At 45.3% G+C, this 25,484-nt stretch overlaps 1 long non-coding RNA gene across 3 annotated transcripts; it reads left to right on the forward strand.

The window, feature by feature from the left end:
* The first annotated feature begins 43 nt into the window (after positions 1–43).
* Positions 44–24,944, forward strand: LOC135186661 (uncharacterized). Of its 3 annotated transcripts, XR_010307075.1 has the most exons (6): positions 44–346; positions 7,017–7,177; positions 9,574–9,780; positions 10,785–10,859; positions 23,820–23,880; positions 24,429–24,944. It is a non-coding gene; the product is annotated as an uncharacterized LOC135186661 (long non-coding RNA). The 3 variants fall into 3 exon arrangements; XR_010307073.1 differs by having other exon boundaries at positions 23,820–24,944; XR_010307074.1 differs by having other exon boundaries at positions 44–290; positions 23,820–24,944.
* Positions 24,945–25,484: the final 540 nt, after the last annotated feature.

Here is a 25,484-nt window from a genome sequence, read left to right on the forward strand (position 1 = left end):
CTATACTGCCCCCTACACACACTTCCGCCGCCCGGGGCGGGGGGTGGGGTACCGGCCCTGTGGGTGCTGGGGGGCGCTGGCGGCGCCAGCCCTCCGGGGTCGCCGCCGACGCCCCGCTAGCGACTCCCGGGCCGCCACCGGCCGGCCTTCGGGGCAGGGCTCCAGCGACGCCTGTGAGGGCCGTAGAAGTCTTGTCAGGGAGGGATCCGGGGGGTCCTGTGCCTGTGCCCGGCGTGTCCCCGCACCTCTGAGTGCTGGGGCAGAAAGCTCGACGGTGGAGAAGTGTGAAGGTGTGTGGCGGCCACAGACGATGAGCAGCCAGCTCCCACTGCGTGAACGCATCTTGGTGGGTTTGCTCGCCTCGCCAATGCGGTGAGGCTGACTGGGCAGAAGAGGGTTACAGTAATTTCCTGAAGCAATCTGTTCGGGGTTCTCAAGAAAAAAGCAGAAATGCTCAATGAAATCACATCCTGACGTTGCCCAGGTTGATTGCTGGAAAGGTTCAGGCTCACTGGTCTTGTCTTTTGTAGTTGCTGTATGCGTTGGCATGGAAGCAGAAGGGAAAAAAAATGGTTTTAGCCATAGGTCTTCCAGGGGTGTTGGAAATTGAGGCACCCCTGTTAGGACACTGGGCATTTTAGGGGTCCCCAGGCTCTGCCTGAGGTCTCTCTCTCCTGTCCCCTTCGGTGCAGTAGAGAGTAAACTCAAGTCATCAGGCAAGTCTGATCGAAAGTCAGGAGAGGAGTGAAATCTTGGTATTAAAAAAGTTAGTCTCTTGAATATGTTATGTGCTATTTGGTTGACAGCCTGGAATGTTCATAGAATCATAGAATCATAGAATCAACCAGGTTGGAAGAGACCTCCAAGATCATCCAGTCCAACCTATCCCCCAGCCCTAGCCAATCAACCAGACCATGGCACTAAGTGCCTCATCCAGTCTTTTCTTGAGACCCCCAGGGACAGTGCCTCCACCACCTCCCTGGGCAGCCCATTCCAATGGGAAATCACTTTCTCTGTGAAGAACTTCTTCCTAATATCCAGCCTATACCTACCCTGGCACAACTTGAGACTGTGTCCCCTCTCAAGCTTTTCACCGAAACCCAAAGATAAAGTTTTGGTGGTTTGGGGGGGTTTTTTGTTTGTTTGTTTTCTTTTTTTCCCCTTAATGGTAGCTGATATTAACATCAGTTCTGGGCCCCCCAGTTTAGGAGGGACATTGAGATGCTTGAGCGTGTCCAGAGAAGGGCAATGAGGCTGGGGAGAGGCCTTGAGCACAGCCCTACAAGGAGAGGCTGAGGGAGCTGGGATTGGTTAGCCTGGAGAAGAGGAGGCTCAGGGGAGACCTCATTGCTGTCTACAACTACCTGAGGGGTGGTTGTGGCCAGGAGGAGGTTGCTCTCTTCTCTCAGGTGGCCAGCACCAGAACAAGAGGACACAGCCTCAGGCTGCACCAGGGGAGATTTAGGCTGGAGGTGAGAAGAAAGTTCTTCCCTGAGAGAGTCATTGGACACTGGAATGGGCTGCCCGGGGAGGTGGTGGAGTCGCCATCCCTGGAGCTGTTCAAGGCAGGACTGGACGTGGCACTTGGTGCCATGGTCTGGCCTTGAGCTCTGTGGTAAAGGGTTGGACTTGAATCATCAAGGTCTCTTCCAACCTTGGTGATACTGTGATCTAATCATCTCCTTTAGAAGCTGAGGCTTTAGGAGTAATGAATGTTTACCAACTTAAGTTAAAATGATAAGGCAGGACAACAGTACTTTCTTTAAACTGGAACTCTGAACAAATCTGACTGAGGGAAACCATAGGCCAAAGACCAGTGGAGAAGTCTCTGAAGAGAAAAAATCTGTGTAAAGAGTGAAACCAGGGGGGGAGATGAGATTCCAACTGGCCAGTTGAAGAAGATACCCTACCTTGGCCATTTATAGAGGCCTCAGAGCATAGTTGATAACAGCTCTTACACCAGAGAGAGAAGCTGGAAAGAGCTTTGTCACTGAGCAGTTCCCACGTGTGGCTGTCCAATTAACTTCAACATTGTTCTTCTGGAGAGAGGAGCGTGTCAATTTTGTGTTCCTTAGCTCACCAGCCCTTGCTGGAGAACACAATACTTGTGTTTAAGCTGCTTCACTGCTACTGCATCTCCTCATGTGTCCATTACTCTGCCTTTTCAGCCTTCTTGAGTTCTTCCTTAGCTTTCTGCCTTCCCAGGTCAGGCCATCACTGAATCTATAATTCAACTATTTGGGTAAAGATGACAGGAACAGTACAGAGAGATGCATAATAAAGGCACCTGCAAGTGAATTCTAGAGAGCAAGACTGGGTTTTCAGGGAGATACCCGCCTGAACATGAGCCAGCAGTGTGCCCAGGTGGCCAAGAGAGCCAGTGGCATCCTGGCCTGCATCAGGAATGGTGTGGCCAGCAGGAGCAGGGAGGTCATTCTGCCCCTGTACTCTGCACTGGTTAGACCACACCTTGAGTCCTGTGTTCAGTTCTGGGCTCCCCAGTTTAGGAGGGACATTGAGATGCTTGAGCGTGTCCAGAGAAGGGCAACGAGGCTGGGGAGAGGCCTTGAGCACAGCCCTATGAGGAGAGGCTGAGGGAGCTGGGATTGGTTAGCCTGGAGAAGAGGAGGCTCAGGGGAGACCTCATTGATGTCTACAACTACCTGAGGGGTGGTTGTGGCCAGGAGGAGGTTGCTCTCTTCTCTCAGGTGGCCAGCACCAGAACAAGAGGACACAGCCTCAGGCTGCACCAGGGGAGATTTAGGCTGGAGGTGAGGAGAAAGTTCTTCCCTGAGAGAGTCATTGGACACTGGAATGGGCTGCCCGGGGAGGTGGTGGAGTCGCCGTCCCTGGGGCTGTTCAAGGCAGGATTGGACATGGCACTTGGTGCCATGGTCTGGCCTTGAGCTCTGTGGTAAAGGGTTGGACTTGATGATCTGTGAGGTCTCTTCCAACCCTGATGATACTATGATACTATGATAAAGTTGCCCATGCCCTGCCCTGTGCCTCAGTGTCCAGGATGGGAGTTAAAACCTCTTCTCACCGTGTCACTTTGCATTGCTGCCCCCTCTGCTACTTGCCTTGCCACACATCTGGAAAACCTAACCTTCCTTGGGCAATGACTTCATTACCCGTGCACAGCCTGCTGCTCCCACGCATCAGCTCCTGTCTTGATGACTTTGTGAAGAGTATTTGTCATAAAAGAAATTTATCACAGTATCATCAAGGTTGGAAGAGACCTCAGATCATCAAGTCCAACCCTTTACCACAGAACTCAACCATGGCACCAAGTGCCACGTCCAGTCTTGCCTTGAACAGCCCCAGGGACAGCGACTCCACCACCTCCCTGGGCAGAGCCCTTCTGCCCTCCAACCCAGCCACATCTGCCCCCAGCTTGGTGTCATCTGCAAACTTGCTGATGACTGACTCCATGCCCTCATCCAGATCATCTATGAAGATGTTAAAAGAGGATGGGGCCCAGCACTGATCCTTGAGGGACACCACTAGTGACAGCTGCCAGCTGGATGTGGCACCATTCACCACCACTCTCTGGGCTTGGCCCTCCAGCCAGTTCCTAACCCAGCACAGAGTGTTGCCATCCAAGCCATGGGCTGACAGCTTAGCCAGCAGTTTGCTGTGGGGGACAGTGTCAGATTCCAAATGTGGAATCCCTTTGCTGTAGCTGGATGATATTATATGGGCAAGTGACTCTACATACCTGTCTGTGGTAAAAAAAATGCCTCATGGGTTCAGAGTTTCCTCCATTCATTTCAATTAAATACTCTCGGGCAGTAAGAGTAGTGTTTGAGCTCAAAAGAACATAAAATATAACCTTTAAGAGGTACAGGCATTGGAACAGGCTGCCCAGGGAAAGTGGTAGTCTCCCTCCCAGGAAGTGTTTAAAGAATGTGTAGATGTGGCCCTTTGAGGCATGGTTTAGTGGGCATGGTGATGTTGGGTTCATGCTTGAACCTGATGACCTTGGAGATCTCTTCCAAATGCAATCATTTCATGGTTTTGTGATTCTACATTCTGCTGCATTAATCTCAGTGCAAGTTCTTGCCACTACCCCTCATTGCCTTCCTTGAGGGGGGAGGTATCCCAGCAACAATGCAAATAGCTGGAGGAAGGAGATCGATATTGCTAGGGTGGTGTAGGCCCTGGGCTCCTGTGACAGAGGGAGATAGTTTGAGATCTGAAAGTTTCTCAGGATCCTAGCTAACCTGAAGGTAGAAAGGGAATGATTCATAGTCCTAGCTGTAAAGGGCATGCTTCAGCCAGACCCTACCTGACATGGGATTCCCAGAGCAGCTCTTGGCTTTCCTAGTCATAGGGAAAGTCTTTCCTTCACCTAGGCTTTTCCCAGTCACCAGGTGGAGGTCCTGAGAGATAGATCTGTGGCTGGCAGTCCTTCCTCCCTATGTTACAGCAAGGGAAAAGAGAATCAGGAAAAGGGCAGTGACACTATGTTTTAGCAGTCTGTCATCGGCCAAGTCCTGATTTGAATCCTAATTCTATTCCACACCCTTATGAAAGAGGGCACATTTAAAGACAACTCAAATAAGTGTGCAGATTTGGGAGCAATTAGACAAATCAGCTAGTAAATACAAACCACATCTCACTTGTGGCAGAGGATTCTATTAAAACAGCAAACCTATGCATTTATCATACTTAGACACCTTCAAAGTTTCACAGAATCACAGAATGCCAGGTTGGAAGGGACACTAAGGATCATCTGGCCCAACCTTGATAGGTTGGTTCAAACAAGATGGCCCAGCACCCTGTCAAGCTGAGTCTTAAGACTTTCCAGTGCTGGGGAATCCACTGCTTCCCTTGGGAGATTATTCCAATGTCTAACTGTTGTCATGAGGAAAGATGTCCCAAAATTAGAGAATAAATGCAGCAGTTCAACAAAATAAGCACCCAGAAGAGGAATTTTTGAGACAAATTTAGGCAACTTTAAATGCAGTTGTTATTTCACAGAGTCCCAGAAACATTCTGGTTGGCAAAGCCCCTCAGGAGCACCAAGTCCAACCCACATCCCTACTCTGAAAGGTGAACCCTAAACCATATCCCCAAGCATCACATCCAAAGGACTTTTAAGCACATCCTGAGGTAGTGACTCCACCTCCTCCCTGGACAGCACATTCCAGTGCCTGACCACTCTTGCTGGAAAATATCCTCATGTCCTAAACCTACCCAGTGGCAGCTTGAGGCCATTCCCTCTTGTTCTATCACTGTTCACCTGTGAGAAGAGACCAGCACCAACCTCTCCACAAGGTCCTTTCAGGTAGCTGTAGACATCAATGAGGTCTCCCCTCAGCCTCCTCTTCCTCACACTAACCATCCCCAGCTCCTTCAGTTACTCTTCTTAAGATTCATTCTGCAGGCCCTTCACAGCTTCCTTGCCCTCCTCTGCACTCACTCCAGCACCTCCACATCCCTCTTGTATTGAGGTAGCCAATACCAACCATGTTACTGAAGCAGAGGGATCATACAGAGCCATGCAGAATATGCCCTGATTTGACTAAGGAGTAATTCCAGCTACTCCCTGTTGTACAGGCTCATGTCTTTAATAGAAGAACTGTTGAAGAAACACTTTTTAGTTACTGTGAAATTTCAGTAGACTGGTGAGACCAATCACTCCATATCACAACCAACCAGTGAAATGACCAGCCAGCTGAACAGGAGCCAGCAGTGTGCTCAGGTGACTGCAAAGGCTAACAGCATCCTGGCCTGGATCGGGAATAGTGTGGCCAGCAGGAGTAGAGGAGTCATCATGTCCCTGTACTCAGCACTGGTGAGGCTGCACCTCAAATGCTGGATTTAGTTTTGGGCCATTCACTACACGATGTTGAGATGCTGGAAGGTGTCCAGAGAAGGGCAACAAAGCTGATGAGGGACCTGGAGCACAAATCCTATGAGGAGAGGCTGAGGGAGCTGGAGGTGTGCAGCCTGGAGAAGAGGAGGCTCAGGGCAGAGCTCATTGCTGTCTACAACTACCTGAAGGGAGGCTGTAGCCAGGTGGGGTTGGTCTCTTCTCCCAGGCAACCAGCACCAGAACAAGGGGACACAGTCTCAAGTTGTGGCAGGGGAGTTCTAGGCTGGATGTTAGGAGGAAGTTCTTGTCAGAGAGAGTGATTGGCATTGGAATGGGCTGCCCAGGGAGGTGGTGGAGTCACTGTCCCTGGAGGTGTTGAAGCAAAGCCTGGCTGAGGCACTTAGTGCCATGGTCTGGTTGACTGGCTAGGGCTGGGTGCTATTTGGACTGGATGATCTTGGAGGTCTCTTCCAATCTGGTTGATTCTATGAGGATTCTATGATGATGATTCTGTGATGAAGAAAGACATTGAGGTGCTGGAGCATGTCCAGAGAAGGGCAACAAAGCTGGTAAAGGGTCTAGAGGAAGCATTATCAGGATCAGCTGAGGGAACTGGAGAAAAGGAAACTGAGGAGAGACTTCATTGCTCTTGACAACTCCCATAAGGCTGTCAGATTGAGGTGGGGATTGATCTCTTCTGCCTAGTATCAAGTGCTAGAACAAGAGGAAATGGCCTGAACTTGTGCCTGGGGAGGCTTAGGTTGGATATTAGGAAGAATTTCTTCTCTGCAAGAGTGGTCAGGCATTGGAACAGGCTGCCCAGGGAGACAGTGGAGTCACTGTCCCTGGACATGTTCAAGAAATGTGTGAACGTGGTACTTCAGGACATGGTGTAATGATCATGATGGTCTTAGGTTGATGGATAGACTTACTGATCTTAGAGGTCCTTTCCAACCAAAACACTTCTGTGATTCTCTGAAGTGCAAAATATGTTGAACAAGTGGTATCTTTGTGTGTAAGAAAACTGTCTTGAGACGTTCTAGGCCAAATAGAAACGCTTGAGAAGCAAGAAGCACTTCCCTTTTTCTATGTCTAGAAAGCAAAGAACAAAAACAAAACCAAGCCATTTTGAATTTCTAATTTATGGGCTGACTAATGAAACCTTAGTTAATCTTTTTGGGGTTTTTTTTTTCAGTTATGAAGCAGGAAGCCCAGACCTGAATAATAGGAAGGAACTCTTTCATTAAGAGTTTTTGATGATAACTGTGTGACGCTGCTTTGGTTAAGCTGAAATGTTACAACGTGTTAGAGAAAATCCTGGAGGGATGGATAAATAGTCAAAGCTACATGTTGAAGGTAATGAATCATTTGATTCCCTCCTATCATGTGTATGTGTCTATACTTTTCCTTTTCTTCTGCTCCAAATTTGAGGTTACTGGAAACAAACCAACTAACGGCAAGGGACAGAGGAAGAAATAATAATTTAGAACAATGACATTTTCCATAGTGCCAGTTAAAGAAATGCTTGAACAGGCATCTGCATATCTGGCAACTTTCCAAAGATGAGATATGGATTGAAAGCAACCATCTTCCTTAAACAGCATTTCTAGAAAGCATTCATCAGATTGGAGATTTGTGAACGAGTTAAAGTAGTGATTCCATCAGTTTATGTAGAGGGTGGTTGATATTCCATTAAAGGAATGAAAAGCCAAAGGATGGCTGGAGATGCACCTGAATGAGAACATGAGGAGGTGGTGGAGTCACCATCCCTGGAGGTGTTCAAGGAAAGACTGGATGAGGCACTTGGTGCCATGATCTAGTTGACTGGATAGGGCTGGGTGCTAGGTTGACCTGGATGATCTTGGAGGTCTCTTCCAACCTGGTTGATTCTATGATTCTATGAGGTACAACAAAAAGGGCTTCTACAGGTGCATTGGCAGCCAAAGGAAGGCAAGGGGAAAGGTGGGCATGCTGCAGAATTGTGTGATTGACTTGGTGGTAAAGGTAAAGGCTGAGATACTCAAGGCCTCCTTCACTTTGGCCTTTACTGGAAAAAAGCTTTTATGTCTGCTGCAGAGTTTGGTGGGAGAGGAAGACTACCACAGTAGGATAAAATCCACTGAGTTAGACTGGGCATATAAAAGTCTACTGGACCATATAGTGTGCATTTGAGCGTTGAGGGAACTGGCCAGCCTCGTGTGTTCACTCCCTATGACATTTGAAAGGCTGTGGCATTTGGAAGAGTGCTGCTGACTGAAAAAAGATAGTTAGGCCTTTAAGTTCAGTTATGTTTGTGTAGGGACATCATGTTGTCTTGTAGGTGAGCTTGTGTCAAGGATAAGGGCATTAGTGCTATTGTTGTGACCTAACTAAACATTAGGTAATCACACCGTGTTTTCTGTCTGTCCAATTCATGTACATGTGCTGATGTTGACCTCTGCACTCTGCTGAGCAATCACAGTGTGACGTGGTAACAAAAAGTGACTCCAAAAGTGCTGTGGATCCCATGTAGTATGGAAAGTCCTGTTTCACACAGGGTGTGGCACGTTATTACATGGTCAATACAGCTTTTCATAGGAAGAGCAGACATGACATGGCTTTCTCTGTATTTCTGTTGCCACAGGTGTCTTTATGCATGGCACAGGATGCTCTGTATTGGGAGAAGTCAGACTTCTCTGTATGGGCAGATCAAACACATGCATGTGCAAGAGTTCTGTTGCCAGACTGGCACTTACCATGCAACTTCTCTGAGCGTGTATAGCAAGACAACATTGCCTGTGCTGTGAATCTGATGTCAGACTTGTTTTGCATTCATGGTTTATCTGTCTGCAACTATCCTAGATATCAGCCTGCAAAATCTGTCTGTGTGTATGTTGTGTTACATCAGTCATGATTGTCCTACTCTATTTAGTGCTGGTGAGGCCACACCTTGAATACTGTGTTCAGTTTTGTGCCTCTCACTGCAAGAAGGGTGTTAAGTTGCTGGAGTGTGTCTAGAAAAGAGCAACTAAGCTGGTGAAGGGCCTTGAACATGTTTTATGAGGAACATCTGAGGAAATTGACAGCTGTCATTGTCTTAAGAAGAGGAGGCCAAGGGGAGGCTTCATCACCCACTACTGCTCCCTCAAAGAAAGTTAGAGGACAAGAGGAAAAGCTTTGCCAAGGGAGGTTAATGCTGGATATTAGGAAACATTTATTCACAGTAATGGTTACCAAGCATTGAAACAGGCTGCCCAGAGAGGTGGTGGAGTCACTGTCCTTGGACTTAAGAGACCTGTGGATTGGTGCTGGAGGATGTGGTTTAGTGATAGTAGCTTAGCATTGTTGGTGGGACTGTGAGCTCTGTGTGAGTGTTGGAGTTGATGGTCTTGAAGGTCTCTTCCAATCTCAACAGTTCTATAATCCCATGATTTTCAGAGGTATTAGGAAGTTATGTTCAGCCAGTATTTGGAAAGATGGTAGTCCACCATGCCAGTGTTTCAAAGAGATATTTCCACACTTGCAACAGACTAAATAACACTGTGCTTGGACTTTGTGAAGGGCTGGGGTTGAGATGGCCACTACATGTGTGACAGATGCTCTCTATTAACCCTTCTCAGAGGGTAGGAGAAAGTGAATAAGAAAGAGAATTGGGTTGGAAAGAAATCTAAAACAGCTTCAGTGAAAATAATAGCCATAAAATGAAGTGTGTACAAACCTATGCAAAATCAATTCTGAACCCACTAACCCAACTGCAATTATTTTACCTTCAGCACTGATGCTGTGGGCAGGCGCTGGGGAAGTCCGAGACTGGACTAACTGGCAAGCAAGAGCTTGATTCAGGAGTTGGATTCTTGAGCTGGATTCAGGAACACACAGATCAAAACCAAAAGCAGAACAGACAGAGTCCTCCTCAGATGCCAGCCACTGAAGAAGAGAACTTGATTCTCATCATCCCTTAGCTTTATACTGACTATGAGGTATGAGGAATGGAATATCTTGTTGATCAGTTTAGGGTCATCTGTGCTGTCTGCTCCTCCCTGCAGATGTGATCTTTTCTGCACCCCCAATGTAGGACATAAGATTCAGCAGTGACCTCGGTCTGCACACCAATCCTTGGTGCTAACTATAAACAACAGCATTAGCACTTCTAGAGGCAGACACTGCCTGTGAAAACATGCTGTGAACTTCAGAAAGTGTGATTACTCAGAAGAGACTGAGCCAAAAAGTAACATCACTGAACAGAATTAGTTCAGTTCTAAGTGAAACCAGGACTGGTTTTGTTTTTTTTTTTCCCCACATGTTCACTCTAACACTTTCTCAACCCCTTCTGAGTATTGTGTGCAGCAGGAGGTGTCAGGTATTCCACAGAAAAGCAAGCCTACACTGCTTTTGTCCTGTGGGGCTTTTCAAGGCTGTGATTTAGGGTGCCTCCTGTAGTTTGTGTCCCCTAATATTAGTGTGCCGATTTCCAGGTCTGGGATGGGTTATCAGTGGTTTTGTGTGAGATTAGATTTATTCTTCTGTTGCAGTTATTTTACTTTTCCTACTGGAGGGCCACTCCCCTGCCTGTTACTTCTTGCAAGCTCTAAAGGCAATTGTTATTTCAGGCATGTTAATTGTGTCTGCCAATTCCCACATAGCTCCTAGAGACTAACCCTGAGTGGGGTAACACACCGCTTTCTATTGTCTATCCATCAAACTAAGACCTGCCTCTGCCAGAATGACATGTACACTATCCTCTCTCTTTTCTGCCTTTTCTGCTTTTCCCTAGAGGGTTGTACTGTAGTGAACTCTTGCATTTGGAACTAAACATTCAAGACCAGGCATGTAGACCTAGTATCCCATATCCACTCTGAAATGGGCAGAGAGGGGAAATTATTACGTAGTCACCAGCAGATTACATCTTAACATTAAGCCTGTGAATAGCTTTTTGGAGCCTTGGGATTACTTAGTAATATTTTATTTTTTCCTTCTTCATCAGGAATATATTCCCAAGTCTGTTTAAAAAAAGCAAATGAGCTGCCCCTCCTTGCTTGCTTTGGACAAGAGATTAAAGGTGAGTTCCACACTTATCAATCATTGCACTACTATTTAAGTGTCTGTTATTTTAAGGGAAAGACCTAGATTTTTGCTGCACCTTTATCTTTGCGTAAATACAACTTTCTGTACAAGCTTCTTCATCCTTCTTGGTATGCCATGTTTATGTCAGAAAAAAAGAACCACAAAATCAGGGAAAAGATTCCTTTGTGTGGATCCATACATTTACATAGGGGGAAAAAAAATCTTTATCCAGTTCAAAACCACTTTCCAGTACATCAGCTCTGGGACTTGCTCTCATACTTAATCATAGAATCAACCAGGTAAGCTGCAGCACAAGAAGTGCCAGCTTAACACAAGGGGGAACTTCTTTCCTGTCAGGGTCCCAGAGCATTGGGACAGGCTCTGGTTGCTTACTCCCTGGGATATAGGACAAGGAGCAATGAGTGTAAACTGCAGCACAGGAGGTTCCACCTCAACACAAGGGGCAACTTTTTGACTGTAAGGGTCACAGAGCACTGGCACAGGCTTCTCAGAGAGGTTGTGGAGTCTCCTTTTCTGAAGACTTTGAAGGCCTGTCTGGATGTGTTCCTCAGTGACCTGAGCTGGAATTTGTGGTCCTGCTGTGGCAGGGGGGTTGAACTGGATGATCTCTTTGGGTCACTTCCAGCCCCTGACATCCTGTGATCTGTGATCACCCAATCCAACCTATCACCCAGCCTTGTCCAATCAAGCAGACCATGGCACTAAGTGCCTCAGCCAGGCTTTGCTTGAACACCTGCAGGGACAGTGACTCCACCACCTCCCTGAGAAAGACCTCTGACATTTTCAAACAGTTCTTGTGACAACAACTCCACCAGTAACCCAGCACAAAATTACTTCTTCTACACACTTGAAAGAATGTTGCACCAGAACCATGCTGGCTTTAGATGCAGAAGGGAAAAAGAGAGTCATGACATTAGCAGCATTGCACATCATTGAAGGGTGATCACTCAAGCTCTCAGGAGGAGACTCGTGCAAGACAGACAGAAGCTTCTTCTATAGCTAACAACGAGCAGTACAATGTTAAATTCATGTGATGTGATGACCTTTAAACATCACATTAGGATTTCCAGAAGAGTGTATTCAGATCTTTTTCCAAAGACTCCTAGTATCTCACAGCTTGTGGTTTGGTGGGGTTTTTTTGGCTAATATATTTGGGTACTAAATAATCTGTTCCTAAACCAAGCTGGTTTCTCAAATATAAAGTGTAATGTTCCCCATGTTTTCTAAAATAGTTGGGTTTCTGAAGAAGGTACAATCAGTGGAATATAGGCAGAGATAGCTTTTACTGATGCATGCTCAGAGTGACTAATAAGTCTTATTTGAATCTTTACCTCACAAATAATACAGTCATTTCAGTGGACAAGAGGAGAGCAACAGATGTCATCTATCTGGGATTTTGTAAAGCCTTTGATACAGGCCCCCACAACATCTTTCTTTAAGTTGGAGAGGTGTGGATTTGATGGGTGAACTGTCTGATGGATAAGGAATTGGTTGGATGATCTCATACAAAGAATAGTGGTCAACAGCTCAAGACAGGTGACAAATGGCGTCCCTAAAGGATCTGTATGGGGACCAGTGCTGTTCAATATCTTCATCAATGGTATTGACAGTGAGATTGAGTGCACCATCATCAAATTTGCAGATGATACTAAGCTGAGTGGTGTGCTTGATAAGACTGAAGGGTGAGATGCCAGCCAGGGGAACCTGGACAGGCTGGGGAGGTAGGCTAAGAGAATCTCTTGAGGTTCAGTGGCTATCTGAACAAGAGGTGATTCTGCCACTCTGCTCTTGTGAGACTCCACCTAGACTACTGCATCCAGCTTTGGAGTCCTCAAGATGAGAAGAACATGGATCTGTAGCAGAGGGTCCAGAAGAGGGCCACAAAGATTATCACAGGGCTTGAGCATTTCTCCTATAAAGAGAGGCTGAAAGAATTGGGTCTGTTCAGGCTGGAGAAGAAAAGGCTCCAGGGAAACCTTATAGCTACATTCTGATGTGTGAAGCAGACCTAGGGGAAGGCTGGGGAAGGACTGTTTAGAAGGGCGTGCAGTGATATCATGAGGGACAATGATTTTACACTGCAGCAGGGCAGACCTAGGTTAAATGTAATGAAGAAGTTCCTTAAAATGGGAGTGGTAAAATACTGGAACAGGTTACCCAAGGATATGATTGAGGCCTGATCCCTGAAAACATTCAAGATCAGATTTGATGTGGCCCTGGGCAGCCTGATTTACTTGGACGTATCCCTGCTCACTGCAGGGGCATTGGACAAAATGACCTTTGAAGGTCTCTTCCAGCCCAATGCTCTCTGTGAATTTCAAATACATGCAAGTTACACCTTTATGCTTCTGTGGCTTCTCTCTTAAAGAGCAGTGCCAAGAGGATTTCTGAAGCATGATGTGGTAGGTAGGCTTTACTGACATTCATCTGGCTGCATTATTCACTACCAGTTTGACTAGTGGGAAAGGACACCATGTGTATTGTCATTTCTATTTTTATCTGTCAGCACAAGATGCTACAATATATTCAATTACATCTGTAGAAGTTTTGAATGAGTTCCTCATTTTCTGTAAGTACTGACACCTCTGTAAGCATCTCCTATTTAACAGCACTTCAGAACACCACATCTGAGAGAGAAGTGTGTCATGCTGGATACACTCAGTGCTAGGAGGCACAGTGGGAAGCAATTCCAGCTGGAAGGAGGAAAGAGAAGCTTTGTAAAACTAGGATCAAAGGCTTGGTCTTTTAAATATTTCAGTGCATGTGTAGACATACTTCTGAGGGTAGTACTGTTTGCTGCATTTTCACAGTTGGAACCTGGTATTATGAATTGTAACAAAGCTGTCACCTCCAAGTAGCTAACTATATTGTACACTGTGGGTACTCAAAACATCACAGTGCATTCTGAAATAAGATCATAGGATCATAGAACTGTTTCACTTGGAAAAGACCTGCAAGATCATCGAGCCCAACCATCAACCTAAGCCTATCATGGTCCTTAAATCATGTCCCTAAGTGCCACATCCACATGTTTTTTTAACACCTCCAGGAATGGTGCCTCCACCATCTTCCTTGACAACTTATTCCAAGATGAGCTTTCTCTCCTAAAAAACAAAAGCTTCTGCCCCCGAAGCTAAAAGAATCTCCATGTGTTGTTAGAAGTTCACTGCCAAAGATGTGTGGTGCCAAAGACACAGCTGAACAGAACAAATTTCATTTTGCCAGGAGCATTGACACAAATGCAAAGTAGGTAGCTTGATAAATCTGTTTTGCTGCTGCTGTTGTAACAACAGTATTGGCAGGAAACCTTTATAGAACTTTGCTTTTAAAAACCATGATGTTAATCTAGCTTGACTTCATACAGCTCTAAGCTAAGCACTGAGCCCAAGCTATTTTTGTAGGCTTCCTCTGGAGAGATGAAGGCACCTGCAAAGGTGATTCATCCCAGGTACTTAATCTGAGGTCAGACTGAATCACCTTCTGGTGTCTTACTCCACTGGCATTAAGGAGAGCCAAACTCGACTACATTAGTCTACGTCACTAACTTGTGGGTGAGTAGAGTTAAAAGAGGTAGATTCTGACCTAAATTCTAGCACTATGTCATCATGTCATCAAGATACCAATGTGCCTCTGACAGTCACAGTAAGTCATGACAGCTGAACAACTACTGCCATGTTACTGGGAGGCCAACCTGTGCCTTGTGAAATGCATGCAGCTCAGAAGCCAAGCTGGAGCCATACTGTCGTATCACTTTTTGGTGACCTGTCATCATCTATCTTTAAGCTCATAATGATTCCTAATTTTCAGCTGTAGGAGAATACTGGCCAGGAAAGGAAGTTGAGGTCAGTACTCACAGATCACCTGAAGAAGTGGCATATTTCTAAAGGTATCCTCAGGAGAGACAGCAACTGTGTGCTGGAGGGTCAATTGGAGGGCTATGGGGATTAGGGGACAGGAGGGCATGGCTGATGAGGAGAGGCTGAGGGACCTGGGGGCTGTTTAGTCTGGAGAAGAGAAGACTGAGGGGGGATTTGATAAATGTTTCTAAGTATCTGAAGGCTGCCAGGAGTGGGGGGACAGGCTCTGCTCACTGCTCCCTGGGATAGGACAAGGAGCAATGGGTGTAAGTTGCAGCACAGGAGGTTCCGCCTCAACACAAGGGGGAACTTCTTTACTGTGAGGGTCACAGAACACTGGAACAGGCTCCCCAGAGAGGCTGTGAGGTCTCCTTCTCTGGAACCTTTCAAGGCCTGTCTGGATGTGTTCCTGTGTGATCTGTGTTAGATAGGATTGTCCTGCTCTGGCAGGGGGGTTGGACTCGATGATCTCCTTGGGTCCCTTCTAACCCCTAACACCCTGTGAGCCTGTGATCCTGTATGACTTTTGGAACAGGTTTTCTTGAATAATAGTGCATAGTTATTGCACTATCAGGTGTTTCCCAAACATAAATAGAATATTCAGTTTTAAAATGAAGTCTTCTAGAAAGCTCAATATGCTGAATTTTATCTTGGGCCATTGTAATAGGGAACATTGCTACTCTGTGTTTCAAAAGGGAGCATTTTTAGGGACAGCTGTTGTAGAGGCAGGGAATCAACGTGGCCAAGTCAGGAATATATATAAAAATAGAATTATTTTATTTGCCTGAAACCTTTCCCCCAAAACTAGATACAGAAATTAATTTAGTTTAATTAACAGGCTCAGTTTGATTGAGAAGATCTTACAAGGATACCACAGATAAATTTGGCTATTTTAGAAGTCAGAAAATGGAAAAGGCTAAGCTACAAACACAGCTTTCCCGGCATCAATCAGGCTGAGTAGAAAGTTTACTCACAGGTGAGCCAGGCTGGCTGAGAGAGAGGGCAGCCCAGGTGCTTGTCAGCTCTCTCTTTCAAAAGCCACCCGAGGCTCCTTAGGCCTATTGAGCTTGCACAAAGGGTGCTTGTAGTGGGAAGCTGTCCTAGGCAGGGATGGTCCTGTCCCTCAGGAGCTTGTCCTCTGCAGTGCGAGGGGACTCTCTGCAGGAACCATCCAGGCTGGGGAGAACTATAAGGCAAGCACCCCAAGGTGGGAAGCTCCCCAGTATTTATAGAATCATAGAATCATAGAATCAACCAGGTTGGAAGAGACCTCCAAGATCAGCCAGTCCAACCTAGCACCCAGCCCTAACCAATCAACCAGACCATGGCACTAAGTGCCTCAGCCAGGCTTTTCTTGAAGACCCCCAGGGACGGTGCCTCCACCACCTCCCTGGGCAGCCCATTCCAATGGGAAATCACTCTCTCTGTGAAGAACTTCTTCCTAACATCCAGCCTATACCTACCCTGGCACAACTTGAGACTGTGTTCCTAGACAAAGAGCTGAGTTGCCACTGCCTAGGCGCGAAGCACAGCCAATGCCCAGCCCGATCCCAGTGCGGGCATCTGCACAGGGCACCCCTCGTGCCAGAGGGCCCTTTGCTCCCCCACTTCACACCTGCAGGGCAGGCAAACAGGTTTTTCATGCCTTTCCTCTCCCATTCAAACCAGGGAGGGAGAGGAATTTTGGGGTATTCAGGACTCCAAGACAGCAAGGCAATATAAAGCCTCTGAGATACGGAACTTTTGCTGCTTGCTTAAAGCTAATCAAAATCAGATGTAGAAATCTTGACTTCAGTTGTATTTAACCTGTGCAGAGTTATGCTTTTCTTTTCCTGAGTAGTTCAACTGCCATTTTTATTTGTCATTACATTGGATTTCTGTTTGTACAGATCAAGCCACACCTTTTCTTTCCTTTTATTTTTTTTTTTGGAGGTTTTTATAGACAAGAATTATGGATTCATAGAATGGTTTGCATTGGAAGGGAGTTACAGCTCCCCTGCCATGGGCAGGGATACTGTGGTGATTTGGGTGTTCCCCACTCCCCCACACTTTGGAAATCACCCAGAGCCAATCTGGAAATTGAATGAAGCTTATATTTACAGTTTAGCACAGGATGCAAGCAGATATTTACAGTATATACAGTTATAGACAGAGATAGACAAGGTAAAAGGTGATACAGAAACACAACAGCCCTCCCAGAAACTTGAGTCCCCAGGAGGGGCTCCCAACCACCCCTGCACCTTCTCTCACCCCTCTACCTTGTGCCCCAAGGAAGAATGGAGGGTCGGCCAAGGGGGTTTAGGAAGCAGGTGGATTAATCAGAAAGAAAATGCCAAATGCCTTATCTGTGTTTATACTCTTGTTCTTATACATCTCAGCAAGCCTATGAGTGCAGTAGACATCACCACTGTTTCTCATTCACAGCCTGTAATCTAGTTCTTCTCACCCAAAACATTCTAGCCTGCTTCAAACTAGCACAGATACCTTCCACTAGACCACATTGCTCAAGGCATCATCCAACCTGGCCTAAACTCTTCCAGGGAGGGGACATCCACAACCTCCCTGAGCGACCTATTCCAGTGTTTCACCACCATCACTGTAAAGAATTTCTTCTTAATACCCAGTCTAAATTTCCACTCTTCCATCTTCAATCCATTCCCCCTTGTCCTGTCACTATGAGTTCTTGTAAAAAGTGCCTCCCCAGCTTTCCTGTAGGCCCTCTTCAGGTGCTGGAAAGGAAGAGTGTTGTATTGTTCTGAGTGACACCGACATGCAAATAAACAGCACTGAAACTTGGAAGGGTATTAATTAGCAATTATTATAACTTGACTGACCTGACTTGGCATTATGATATCTTGCCAAACTGGCTTTTTGTTCTTTATGTGTGTCTGATTTGTGTTTGTGGTGGGAAGCTAATGATTTCATGGAATTGCTTGGCTTTCATAGAATCATAGAATCAACCAGCTTGGAAGAGACTTCCAAGAGCATCCAGGCCAACCTAGCACCCAGCCCTAGCCAGTCAACTAGACCATGGCACCAAGTGCCTCATACAGTCTCCTCTTGAACACCTCCAGGGGTGGCTTAATGCTGCTTTCCTTACACTGAAGAAGTTTAATGTGAGGAAGAATAAATAATATGAGGGTAAGGTTCACTGTATGACCTGTAGTCATTACCCCAACTAATTTTTAGTATAGATTTCTATTTTAATAAGTTCAGGCAGGTGATGTATTATGCCTGCTATTTATTTACTTAAATGAGTTTTATGTTGGTTAAAGACTTGGCTCACAACTGTGTCATTCTAGTGGCTTCAGTGCAGTTTTTTAGTAGCTCTTATTGGTGTGAGGTCACAGTAGGGTCCATGGAAACAAATTAGCATTTGCTGAATGACATAACTAAGCAACAAGAACATAAGACCTAACTTGTTGTAGATTCTGGTCACATTGCCATCTGTGTAACTCTGTGGAAGAAGAGCAATTTAGGTGGCTGTGAAGAAGAAGGGATGCTGTGTCAAGCAGGGCCAGAATTGCACTTAAAGAGGTCTCTCAAAGAGAAACAGATCTTATCTTTACATCCATATGTTCTACACAGACATCCAAAGGCTATTTCTTAAAGTCTTTGAAGTGAGATGGGTCTAACTTTTGGCCTGCTACTCATCCCAGTTCCTGCAGGGTCAGTGGACTGTGGGCTGGAGCTGTGGAAGCTGTAGGTCCCCAGCCTCAGCCTGCCTTCCTATCTGCTTGCTGCGCTAATTAGTCAGGGTGGAGTGCCCTGATGACACATCTATACAGCATCTTGTTTTGGAGTTAGTTGGTAGGAGTGCTGCACTGAGCTGTGCAGTCATATCCTAAATTAACTATAGGCTTATGTGAGTAATAAGTCAGGTAGCTAAACCAAAATTATCCAGAATATGTGGCACAGGTGATGCAAACTCCGTGGGCCACTGCTCCGTGGCTGGTACTGTGCTCAGTAATTGTCAGTGTGGGGTTGTGAGCAGCACAGGAGCATTCCCAGTATGATTTCTCATACTCTCTTTTTGGCAGCTCCTGCTTGGTAGCATTTTTGTAGTAATATTTTAGAAAAAAATGTTCCTGGAGGTGATTTTTTTTCTGTTTCCAGGTCAGTTCTGGTACCTTCAACAGCAGAAGGACATCAGACTGTTGGAAGGGGTCCAGAGTAGAGCCATGAAGATGATTAGAGTGATGGAACACTTTATCTGAGGACAGGGTGCAAGAATTGGGGCTGTTCTTCAGCCTTGAGAAGAGAAGGCTCCAGGGAGACCTTTTAGTGGCCTGAAGGAGACCTACAAGAAAGCTGAGGAGGGACTTTTTACAAGAGATTGTAGTGATAGGATGAGGGGGAGTGGCTTTAAGCTGGAAAAAGGGAAATTTAGACTGGCTATTAGGATCAAAGTGTTTACAGTGAGGGTGGTGAGACACTGGAACAGGTTGCCCAGGGAAGTTGTGGATGTCCTCTCCCTGGAGACCAGAATCGACAGGACCTTGAGCAATGTGGTCTAGTGGAAGGTGTCCCTGCCCATCACAGGGAAATTGGAACTAGATGATCTTTCAGGTCTCTTCCAACTCAAACTGTTCTATGATTCTATGTGGTAGTAGCCTCACTCTGATATCACTTTACATTACTTTCAGTAGAGAAACATAGTATTTTTAACATCCATGTAGCAGTAAGGCCTTTAGGGCCAGGCAAAGTGAACCCTGGTTTTGTGGGTCTTTAGTACCAGCATAAAATGAGTAAGCTTACAGGTTAGAAAGAGAAAACTGAATGGCAAGGCAATGTAAACAGAACAACTTGAATAGGAAGGATTCCACCATAGCTTTTGTCTTGGCATCAGTCTTTCAAACTATTGGAAAGGAAGTTGTTGAGAAGTGATGGGGAGGGGAAAGAAAAGACAAATAATGGCACAGTAATGTGAAGGGAAGGGGCAGAAAGAATAGATTTGGATCAGAGAAGCTTTTGGTAACTGAATTGATAGAAGTAATACAATGTCAAAGGGAGAAAAAAAACCCATGATCACATGAGGAGTCAGGCCAAAATGGCCAAATAGCTTGCTGATGCTGCTGGCAGCTTTTAACTTCAGCTGGAAGAAAAGAGCCTTTTTTTCTCCACAAACCAGAATTAATCTGTAACACTTTTCTCCTCCAACTCAAGTGACTTGTGTAAGGGAGCAGCTTTCAGACAAGGACTCTGGACTAAGTCCTGTTTGGGTACAGTGGAAGATTTCCAGCTGTATTTTAAAGCCCCATTCACCTTTTGTGTCTGAACTGTTAATTTGCAGTGGGGTCACTCCCAGCTTACACTGCTGGTAGAACATTAATGGTCTAAATAACTGCACCTGCTATGTTAATGAAAGTGTCCATAATAGCCCCAGTAATTAAGAAAATTGGTTATTGTGTTAGGTTGTGTTGGGAGGAGAGAAGGACACAGGAGTTGAGAACTCGGTCAAAAGAAATAGAGATTTCAGCTCACTTGCTCTATTATTGCCACAGGGTTATCAGTGCTGCTAGTGTAATGCTTTCAGTATTTTACCAGCTGCTTTCAGCTTTGCAGCTGGATCTGTTGAAGAGTGGGAGAGCTTTTTTGAGTAAGGAGAGAGGGAACTGGAATAGTCATAGTTAAAAAAAACAAACCACAACTGTTTTGTTTTGGATTGTTTTTTTTCCATTGATGTTTTATGGGATTTATTTAAGACTGATCCCTGGCAGAAGATAGTCCATCTTTGAATCTTAAAATCCCAGGAAAACAAGGCTGAAAGGGACTTCAAGCAATCCATTCTTTGTTCCAGTCTGAATGTGTATTCCAATATAATTCCTGATAAATGTTTGTCTAACCTGGGTCTGAAATCCTTCAGAGCCTCCTCAAGGAATCTACTGAAGTCTTTAACTATGCCTTCTGTTAAAAAGACATTTCTAATGTCTAATCTAAACCTCCCACCTGCAGTTTACACCCATTACTTCTTATCATGCCATGCTGGGCATGAAGAACAGCTTCATTCTCTTCCTCTCTGCATCCATCTTTTTTTTTGCATTATAGAATGCTTACATTCTTTGGAGTGTGCCTTTTTGTGTACACCTGGACTTAGATGAAAATAGGTTAAAGAAATAAGAAAAACCCTAAAACCAACCCCCCACACCTCCCAAAAAAAATCCCAAACAAACCCCCAAAACCCCCAAAATGAGTAAAAAAGCCCTCAAGCCCCAAGCCTAAAACAAACAAGCAAACAAAAAGTTTCTGGCTGTGACAGTCATTTTAGCCAAGCAGACAGCCAGTGTCTGAAATGGAGGAGCTGGAAAATGCTGGGCAGGGCAGGGTGATGTGCTCAAGGCAATCTGAGGCCCTAAACATAGTGCAGAACAGTGAGGCTGGTGCCTGCCATGTGTTACACATCTCTTATGACAGTGCTTGCTTGGCGTTTCTGTCTCACCTGACCATGTCTCAGCCTGTATCTTGCCTGCCACCTGAACTGTGGCCAAGAACCATAGGTGCTTCTGTCGAGCCTGATTGGCAGATATTAACTTAGTTCTCTGCTTCCATTTTTAGTTCCTTGCATTTCTGAAGTCAGAGATGGGTAAGAAACAGTAGGTTAAGGGGAAAACTTGGCATGTGGCAGCAGCTAGAAGTTGCCCAGCGACTGCAGTTAGGATCAGGTTCATGTTCTTTCATTAAGTCCTCATATGTTGAACTCCAATATATGCCAGGAAATTCTTGACATCTTACAGGTCCTGGCAAAGATCTGAGAACCTCTGTTGTCCAGAATGATCTCAAGCATGAGTCTCTGATTGATCTCAGCACATGCTCCACACCAGTATCCCTTACCATGTGTTCTACACAGGGCTCCCAAGCATCCTGTATTGTGGTGGCCCCAGGCACTTAGGAGCAGCAGCCTCCTTGTTGTGACACACTTCAGCTGTCCACTATGTCCTATCCCAAATGCCCACAGCTGTGCCAGCCCTTCCTGGTGGTGTTCATTTAGAGGGTATGGAGTCTGAACTGGAGCTTTGTTGCTATGGTTTAAATCATGTAGTTTGATAGCTTGCATAATTGCAAATATTTGCTGCTTCTTACACTCTGAATCGTGAGGCAGCTCTCCAGTACTCCAGGTGTAAAAGATACAATACACATGGCTGTGTAAAACCTGCCAGCCAGATACTCTCCTCATTTGGTGGGATGCTTTGTGGGTTTAACACTGGCTTGTCCCTTTGGAGCTGTGTGATGGTTTGGGTGTTCCCTGCCCCCCCACACTTTAGAAATCACCCAGACTAGACTCAGCCAGCTCTGGGAATATGAATGAAGCTTATATTTACAGCTAGCACAATAGACAAACAGATAGTTATAGTAGTTACAGTTATAGACAGAAATAGACAAGGTAAAAGGTAATACAGAAACACAGCAGCCCTCCCAGAAACCTGAGTCCCCAGGAAGGGCTCTCAACCACCCCTGCACCTTCCCCCTACACCTCTCAACCTTACCCCAGTCCCAAGGAAGAATGGAGGTTTGACCAGGGGGGTTAGGAAGCAAAGTGGATCAGTCCAAAATGGAGGGTGAGGTTAGAGAGATGCAAGATGCAGCTCAGCCAGCAGCCCAAGCGAGAGTGGTGCTGTCTTATCTATGGTTTGACTTAAATTTTTATACATCTCAGCAAGCCTGTGAGGGAAGTAGACATCACTCTGGTTTTGATTTCACAGCCTAGGATCTAGTCCTTCTCACCAAAACATTCCAGCCTGCTTCAAACTAGCACAATCAGACAACTAACCAGAGACATGAAGCAATTCAGATGATTTAAAGCTGTTTTTTGGCCAAGCTCGAATACTTACTGATTATACCAGCATCACATTTTCTCTTCTGTGATAAAGAAAACAAACTTACTTTTAAACTCAGAACCATGGTAACTCAGGTTCTTCTGCTGGTTGTGTGATTCTGAGATCTGGGACCTGAAGCTGTAGTGTTATGTATGCTGCCAAAATGTTCAGACTTTCTTTGAGTGAATGAGTTTCTTGAAAATGCAGAGTAAATAACCGATTCTCCTGTCACCTACGTTTGGAAAGAGAAAACCTATGGAAATTATTCCTCAGGTCATAGAATCAACCAGGTTGGAAGAGACCTCCAAGATCAGCCAGTCCAACCTAGCACCCAGCCCTAGCCAGTCAACCAGACCACGGCACTAAGTGCCTCATCCAGTCTTTTCTTGAACACCTCCAGGGACGGTGGCTCCACCACCTCCCTGGGCAGCCCAGGTCCATGAAGTCTGGGATTACCTCCTTACACTCTAACAGTAAAAATACTTCCTCAATGTGCAATATTGCCAGGATCTTCCCTGCAGTCTAAATCTGAAGGACAAGCCTTCATTTTGCTACACTTTCTAGAACAACAGAGTTTGTGTTAATGCTCAGTACTGTTTCTTGAGGGGAAACCATTTCCTGGTCTCAGAACAGGGTTGGCTATTAATATTCTAGACATAGGAGTTTGTCTTATCTCTGATGTTATGAATCTGTTTTGAAATGAACCTGGAAAAGTCCTCCAAGTGTAAAGTTTACAGCTGATAACTGTGACACCCAGTGGTCATTTAAAGAACCATAAAAAATGTAGTACAAAATCATAGAATCATAGAATCAATCAGGTTGGAAGAGACCTCCAAGATCATCCAGGCCAACCTAGCACCCAGCCGTGTCCAGTCAACCAGACCATGGCACTAAGTGCCTCATCCAGGCTTGGCTTGAACACCTCCAGGGATGGAGACTCCACTGCCTTCCTGAGCAGTCCATTCCAATGCCAATCACCCTCTCTGTGAAGAACTTCCTCCTAACATCCAGCCTATACTTCCCCCAACACAACTTGAGACTGTGTCCCCTTGACTGCAGCGAAGCTAAAAGCTTCCCCAAAAAATAGGGTTTATGCAACAAAAGCATGATTTTAAGAGTAGTACTCTGTTCCTTGCTAAAGGTGTGCAGATAGTAAGCTGTTTTAGAAGTCATGAGGCTTGCATCTGCTCAATTTGTTTTACCATATTTAATAAATATCTGTGTGTTTACTTACACAAAGCTTTTTATTGTCCTGTGACGCAGAGGTTACACCTCCCATAAAACACCCTGGATGACTGACACCAACTTGCTTTATCTCTATGAAGTAAGAAATGGCTTTTACTTCTGATTGGTGAGAAGCTGGCTCAGAAAAAGTCTAGGAGATAAAGAGACCTTGTTCCCCCTCCTTTGTTTGCCACAGCCATGTTGTGTGGCTCAGAGCAAATTGCTTGTGTGCATGGCTGACATGTACTTCGGTCAGCGTGTTCATGAAGGTGCAAGGTGTAATTAGTGTTCATCTAGGTGGCATTCACCTCCAATCACTTATGCTTTAGTCAAGAATGAGTAAATTATATGCTGTGTGTAATGTGTCATATTTTTATTCCAAAGCATAATATTATTTTATGAGCTGTGTTTTATTACAGAGCACTGGGTATGGATTTAGTCCCACATATCTGGGAAATGAGAAATCAAATTCTATTGTTTGGGGATCACTGGCCATGAAATATTTACCTTTGGTGGCATGTTTTAAATAAAGAAATACCATCAAAATTCATAATATCCAGTGGATCAAGCAGCACATGCTTATTATATATAATGTTATATCTATTGTTTGGGAATGTCTCGTGGAACCAACAGAGCTTTTTCTCACAGGTAGGAAGAGTCACGCAGCAAAAGGAGCCATGTCAAAATGCATCCACTTACAGACTTGGATATTAGACAGAGCTGCAAAGTCAGTTACTGCCTAAGGCCTTCTTCCTGCCAGCATTAGCTGTGGCTATAATGTGTGCCTCAGGAGTGCACTCCAGTTCTCTTAGTGCTTGTGCCCTGTCTACATCCAGAATTGGGATGACATATGAATTCCTACCATTTATTCAAGCTCTACCCTACCCAGTTTCCATGCAGGGAAACTGTATCCAGAAAGGGAGCAATGAGAGATTCTGTCAAGTCCACTCCTGTGGGAATGCAAAGTGAAGAAGGATAATAACAGGCAGATGCTGACCTTGGTTCCCACCAGCTGCTGGCTACCTTATCTCAGAAAGGTTAGATAACGGACACCTCATTAATGAGGAAAGCAAGGCATGGTTTATGCTGATGGAGTGGCTTGGCCTTGACTAATTATGCTAATGTGTGGGCATGTGCCTTGTGGTCCTGAGGGTATATATTGAGAGCCAAAATGATCAATCAAGGTCTCTGGCATAATTCACATTGAATTGTCCGGAGTCCATGTGGCACCGCCTTGATCACATTGATCTGTGGGGCCTTGACCACGTTTCCCACAACAAGCTCAACAGATTTCTGCAACACACTCCTATCAAAGCAAGGATAGAATCAAGACAGAGAGACACACATACAAACAAACTGAAAGGCTGTGTTCTAGCATTGCTTTGTAAGCACACCAATATGAAACTTTTCACAGTTAAAAAAAATCATTTTGATGACCATCAATGCTTCATATTTTATAGGACCACATGAAATAGCAAATAGTCATAGCCAAAATCCTTAAATGCTGGATTCAAGGTAAAAATACCTTGCAGCAGCTGCACATGTTGGAGCTAAATTGATGGATCATAAAAATGTAGAGAGGTTTTGTACATTGGTGTTTGTATTCCTGTAACATTTAGTAGTCCTGCTGTTGCCAAGGTGGATTTCTCTACCTAGGCCTATGTGGTGGAGGTGAGAAATTAATTTGAGGTGATATAAATTTTA

The sequence above is a fragment of the Pogoniulus pusillus genome, chromosome 25, assembly GCF_015220805.1.
Source record: "Pogoniulus pusillus isolate bPogPus1 chromosome 25, bPogPus1.pri, whole genome shotgun sequence".
NCBI classification, from domain to species: Eukaryota; Metazoa; Chordata; class Aves; order Piciformes; family Lybiidae; genus Pogoniulus; species Pogoniulus pusillus.